At 33.9% G+C, this 6,911-nt stretch overlaps 1 protein-coding gene across 1 annotated transcript in view; it reads left to right on the forward strand.

Annotated features, from left to right (window-relative positions):
• Window positions 1-5,704: 5,704 nt before the first annotated feature.
• LOC106876976 (acidic mammalian chitinase) overlaps window positions 5,705-6,911 on the forward strand; it is an 18,564-nt gene continuing 17,357 nt past the window's right edge. The window contains exon 1 of the mRNA XM_014925745.2: window positions 5,705-5,850. The gene's annotated coding sequence lies outside the window, so the exon portion shown is untranslated. The remainder of the gene's footprint in view (window positions 5,851-6,911) is intronic.

Raw genomic sequence — 6,911 nt, forward strand, 5'->3', positions numbered from 1 at the left:
GGTATTAGCTGTCAGTAGCCAAAGAATCCACTCAAACCAGCAGTAACGTTCCTTGTCAGATTTTTCTACTTTCACTTCTGACAGCTAATACCATGACAGTGCCGAATTTTTTTTTCTCTACAAATTCTTATATGGATCCTTACGGATCATATGGATCCCGGTTGAGAACCACTGATGTATACATACGCGCGCACGCGTGTGTGATGTATGTATGTATGTATGTAATTTTAGGATCCAAGGATCCATGTGTAGGAAATTAATAGTTTCCAGCAGTCCGTAGTAAATATAAAAGCAACTTTCAGGAACAATAATAGTTTATTGGAGCAGAAGGTTGTAGGTTTTTCCTATATCGAAGTTCGATTAGCTGAAAAAGGTTATTTTATAGTTCACAGCTAACATCTAGGATTACTATGAATCTGAATAAAAATCGAAGCTGAAGGAATGAAGTGGGTAAAATCCAGGTTAGATATGTTTTCTAGCCAGCAGAATCTCGGAAGTAATAATTATTCAACAAACTACTCATCAGGCCGAAGATACCTTAATAAAATGAAGGTTTAATTGTTATCAAGGAGTCCCGAGTTAACTCGCAGAAGGATCCCTTGACGATAATTTAACCTTCATTTCACTAAGGTATCTTCAGTCTGATGAGAAGCTAATGGAGTACACCTCGTTGAGTAATTATTTCTTTCCGGGGTTCTGCTAGCTAGGAAACATATGTAGCCGAGGTTTTACCTACTCCATTCCCTCAATTTGGATATATATATATATATATATATATATACATACATCAGCGATGTAACTACACACGCGCTGTTGGCAATTTCTTTTCTTTCATTGGACTTTTCCCTTTCGCTTTCCCGACGAAGAGCTATGCTCGAAACGTCAAAAGCTCTCTCTTTTTACTGAGCGTCAAACTAATACGTTCCTTGTGCACGTCCTTTTGTTGTCTTCTATATTGTTCGTTTACTTGAATTGACTATATATGTACACATAAATACATACATACGAACATGCATACATACATACATATGTATATATACATACACACAAGACAAGCAGGCAAACAGAGCGGACTGCCACAGTTTCCATCCACCGAATTCTCTCATACAAGGCTTTAATCGACCCGACGTTACAGTAGAAGACACTTACCCCATGTGCCACCCAGTGGGACAGAAGAATCAACATGGCTGCAAAGCATGCTTCTTAACCACACAGCCATACCTGCGTCTATTGTTTGCTTTTTCTTTTCTTTATTTTACTGGGAAGGTTTGCGGTGTAATACTTTAAATAGAGGATCTAATGATATCTAGGTTGTGAATTTGATTGTCAGACCTTGCGTTGTGTCATTGAGCAAGACACTCAATTTCAAGTTGCTCTAATCCACTCAGCTGGAAAAAATATACTGTACCTGCAATTCAAATGGCCAGCTTTGTCTCATTGTGTTACACTGCACGTTAATTTCACGAACAGGCTGGAACAATCATCGTCATACCCAACGGAGTGTGCCTGTTAGACACACATTTACCACATATCATGAATGAGGTGACAGACACAGTGAGAAGACAGAGGAAAGATAAGGCCGGCAGAGCCAGATTGAATGCGGAACGGAGAACAAGACCACCGATTTTAACAAGTTTTGCCTGTTGCCAGCTGGCGCTGTGAAAACTGACATTGGAGAGAGAGGGACAGACAGAGAATGGTGAAGGGGAGAGGAAAAGAATTAGAGGAAGGATGTTCTTTGAATTAGAGAAATGATGTTCTTTGATACCAAAGCCAAGTATGTGTGTGTATATGTTTATGTATTCTTTTAATTTTGTAGTCGCTGCTGTTTTTAGCATCATCATTATTATTGTTGTTGTTTTTGCTCAGTATTATTTCTTACACCTTTCTAGGGGAATTTTATGACCCTGGGGGATTTTATGGTCTGCTTCATAGATAAATGTTTTGGAATTTTAAATTTATTTTTTCTTTGTTCTTGTTTTGAAAAGTAAAGTAGTAAATAAATTAGCGAGGATAGGATTTCTAGCAACAATTTTCAGGGCATTTTTAAACCAGTTTCTGAGCCTGAGAGTGCAGCACTAAAAAGTTAGAGGACAAGGGGTCAACATTGGAAACTACTGGTCTAAATCACAATTTCCTCGTGATCCCTGAAAAATTACCATGGACACCCAAGGTCCATGTGTGTCTCTGTCTATATGTGTATGCGATGATATGTTTTATCTGGTCTTTCTCATAGGTGTTTTCACATTCCTGTAGCCACAGTATTTCTTACTTCAAAATCTTGGATTTTATTTCTTTTCTAATAGTATCAGCTTTCCACATATAGTCTACTTGTTCCACAGTTTTTATATATATATATATATTATAAATGCAGTGTTGACATTTCTTATATTAACCAAATGATGTCTTATAACTGTGCAAGTGTTTGTCATTTTTATATACTAGACATATGTGTTCGTGAGTGTTGTATGTATGTATGTATATATGTTAGAGGAGATCTTCTTAAAACTTGCAATCATAATAAATAAATACAAATTTCTGATTAATGTCTTCCATGAAATGGGACAAGAAACATGGATTTATTGAGAAATGATTAATTCCCTTATTACACACCACTGTCAATATGGAAACCAAATCTTAACTCTTGAAATGGATTCCCACTACCAAAATTCAACCATGCAAAACATACTAAAAGAATTGAATAAATGTTGTGGAGACAAGCACGGACACACAAACATATGCACACACACACACATACATACATACATATATATATATATATCACTACATAAATAAATGAAGCTTGTACGAAACGTACATACTGCTATAACCTAATACATTTTTGTTGCTTTTCTTCATATTTAATTCACCAAATCTCTTGATTTTGTTTTTGGATTTTACCCTACCAAATTCTGGTGCCACAAACATTTTAAGTACCACATTTAATCTTTTGATTAAATCTATATTATTATATATATATATATATATATATATATATATATACACACATATATATGACGGGCTTCTTTCAGTTTCCGTCTACCAAATCCACTCACAAGGCTTTGGTCGGCCCAAGGCTATAGTAGAAGACACTTGCCCAAGGTGCCACACAGTGGGACTGAACCCGGAACCTTGTGATTCATAAGCAAGCTACTTACCACACAGCCACTCCTACAATTTATGAAAAGACTCATCAATAATTATAAAGGAAGCAGACAAGGGTGGAGCAATAGTAATTAGGGACAAAAACCATGATAGAGACATGGTTTTGGAACAACTCAGTGACCAACACTTCTACAAGAAGATCAATAAAAACGAAGATAAAAATACCATGAATAAAGTAAACAAACTTGCCTCAAAACATCGAAATTGCCTAACAGAGAATGAGGTCAATTATTTAATCAACTTCAAAGTAAAGACCAGTAACTTCTATGTACTACCTAAAATCCGTGAATCGAAAGAAATTCAAAACAACATAAAGAACAATTAGAAACAATATTTAGATGACTGCTTAATATTTTGGAACAAGAAATCAAGAAGACCTAGAAATCTTCCACTCACTTTTAAATAACCTATATACCCCAATAAAGTTTACTATAGAATGGCACATTTTTGGACTTACTTCTTATTAAAGAGGTTGACAATATTTAAACAGATCTTTTTTATAAACCAAAGGACACAACAATACTTGAATTTCCATTCCTTCCATCTCTCACATACAAAAAGAAGCATACGTTTTAATATGGCAATATGAGTTTGCACTGTAATGATAGACATAACATTAAGGGATAAAATATTATGTACAACAATTAAAAACATGTCTAGAAAAACAAAAATACCCTACTAGACTCAGCTGTTATCAGAGTGAAAAGCATACCAACTACAGAACTCAGAAACTTAATCAAAACACTTAAAAATAGATATAAACTCATAAACATTCCCTTTGCCATGACCTACAACCCAAGAAACCACAACATTCTCAATACTGCTAAAAGATATCTCCCAATTCTTCAACAGTCCTTGAAAATGAACAAACTAATGATAGAATCAGAAATAATATATAGCAGATGCCAATCACTCAACCTAAAAAAAGCTTTTAGCAAACGTAAGATTTACAACAAAAGAAACAACAAGGAGAGTTTAAAAATGCGGTGACCCTCGTCGTGGAACATATGTTTGCATTGAGGAAGGAAAACAAATCATCTTTAGAAACAACAATATCTTTAAAATCAATGTACATGTGTATACCTATGTTTTGTGTGTGTGTGTGTGTGTCCATATATGTATATATATAATCAGGCAATAATCTGATAGCACGTATGTGTGTGTGTGTTTGTGTATATGTGTACATATACATATAAAAAATATCTGTATATATATATGTATAGACATAGATGGGTGTACATATGTGTAGAAAACTATTTTGTGTGTATGTATATGTGTGTCTATGTATACACATGTATGTGTGTGTGTGTGTGAATATTCATATGTTCCTTCATTTTTACATATATACATGTGTTAGTATATGTGTGTATTAATAATATGTGTGTGTATATATGTATAGAATTGTGTATATATGAATGTATATGAGTGCATGGATATATATGGCTGTGTGTGTATATGAACTTATCAAGCCTCCAGGTTTCTTTACAAATATCATATGTAGAATTAGACAGTTAGGTATCTATATATAAAATTTGACTGAAATTTATGGGTGAGTGTTCTGGCTCAATCGGATATGCAAGGGGCCATGTTAGCATTCATATGTGGGTTCAATTCTAGCCTGAATTAACTCATCATTTATCAGTCACTTGTTTAGATAAATGTTGCTTTAATCGGAGTATATATATTATTATTACATATATGTGTGTGTGTGTGTGTGTGTGTATAATATTATTATACAGTTATTATTATATATATATAAGAAGATAATTTTATAACTTCATTAAACTGAAGAACAAAAATAAAAATAAGACGCCAGCTGGAAGTACTTGGGTGACACCGAGGCGAAAGAAGAAATAAATTGAAAGGTATAATGAATAAACACTCCAATCAATCAAAACAACTTTATATCATTCCCAAATTATCAAATATAAATATATATTAAAACAAGAGCATTCAGAGAGTGCAATTCTCCTCATCAACATCCTCTCAACGATTAGCCAGAGATGATTTTTAAAATGAGAATATCTGAAATAAACTCAACTGCTCTCACAAACGAGAATACTAAAAATAAACCCGACCACTCTCAAAAATTAAGTAAAAAAAAGCAGAAAAATAATCCAGAATCTTTGTCCCCAAAATCTAATCAGTTTGTATCAGTCACGAGGCTAAACATTCCTGAAAGTTTCATACGAATCCATCCAGCGGTTCTTGGAATATCTTGTGCACAGACAAACAAACAAACATGACTGAAAAATATACATCCACCTTCGCTAAGGTGGAGATAACAATAGGGCACCCAATGGTAAAACCCAACAGTTATTTTGATGTCTTGCATATTCACACACACCTTTGTGTGTGTGTGTGTGTTCAATACATCAAAGTAAAGAATGGAAAATTGTACATCCTTAAAACCTGTTTATTGCAATAATTCACACTATGCTCATAAAATTTAACATGAATGTATTGTGAATTTATCGGAATAAACAGGTTCTGAAGATGCATTGTTCTCTATTTTTTAGTATGAAGTTGTGGATATTATACTCAGCATGCTGTATAAAAGACAAGTGGACTCAGAATTTACCTTTCGAGTGGCATACCATGTGATTATTTATCTTAAGCAATTTTGTCTTCCCTGTCATTTGATGCGGTTAGCCAGAACCAGGATTGTATCAGAGTGATAGTAAGGTACCGGCCCAGATTCCAAATCTCTATTCTTTTATTTATATATGTGTGTGTATGTATGGATTGATAAGTTTATATATACTGTATGTACTGTTGTGTCTGGGGAGAGTCATTCTCTTTTAGGGCGTTACAATTTAACACACTCACCAGTAAAATTTCCACTCATTTCTTTCTTTATTTTTCTAAAATTTTTGTTGTGTCTCACAACCTTTTCAATAGTTTTGACTCTGTCCATTATTCACACTGCATTCTTTTTGTTTGTGCGCATGTGTGTGAGTCAGTGTATGTGTGTATGTATGTGTGCATATGATGCTTATGAGGGTGCTTGGCTGTTCTGATGCCTTGGCCTTGCCATCGCCCGTGCTAATATCACAAGCATGTTGGTTTGGTCCAGTGGGTCCTGCTGAACCTTGTAGTGTGTGACCAATTGAGGCACTTAATGTTGTATTGATGTTTTTCTTTTTTTTCTTCATTTTCTTTCTTTCTTCCTCTTTTTCTATCTTCTTTCATGCTTGTTTTCCTCCAGTTTGGGATTTATATTTTAATGTTGTTCTTTTATATATGTATCATATGCATACATGTTATATATGTATTTATTAAATTATCTAAATTTTCAATAATAAGAAGAAATGAAAAAGTAAGTAGATAAAACAAAATAAATGAAATAAAATTAAACAAACATAAATAAATAAGGGATACTGATAATGCAGGTACCATACACATTCCCACACACACACTTACTAAACATAGACACACACAAGGATATACGCATGCGCAAATAAAAATACATACAACAGAAATACAAAATGGCAGATTATTAAGGAGAGACACAAAAAAGAAAGAAAAAAGCAAAGGACCACAGATGATGTCACAGAAGTGTGACGAAAGAATTCTGGCTGAAATACAATTAATATGAAATAAAGCTGAAGCAAATGAACATCAAATATATAGTGCGTGTGGTTTTATTGGCTAAATTGGCAACATGACCATCCCCCAAATACAACAATATGCATTTCAACACATGAATTCACATCAATAATCTTGCAAAATGAATACATAAACGT

The sequence above is a fragment of the Octopus bimaculoides genome, chromosome 18 (genome assembly GCF_001194135.2).
Source record: "Octopus bimaculoides isolate UCB-OBI-ISO-001 chromosome 18, ASM119413v2, whole genome shotgun sequence".
NCBI classification, from domain to species: Eukaryota; Metazoa; Mollusca; class Cephalopoda; order Octopoda; family Octopodidae; genus Octopus; species Octopus bimaculoides.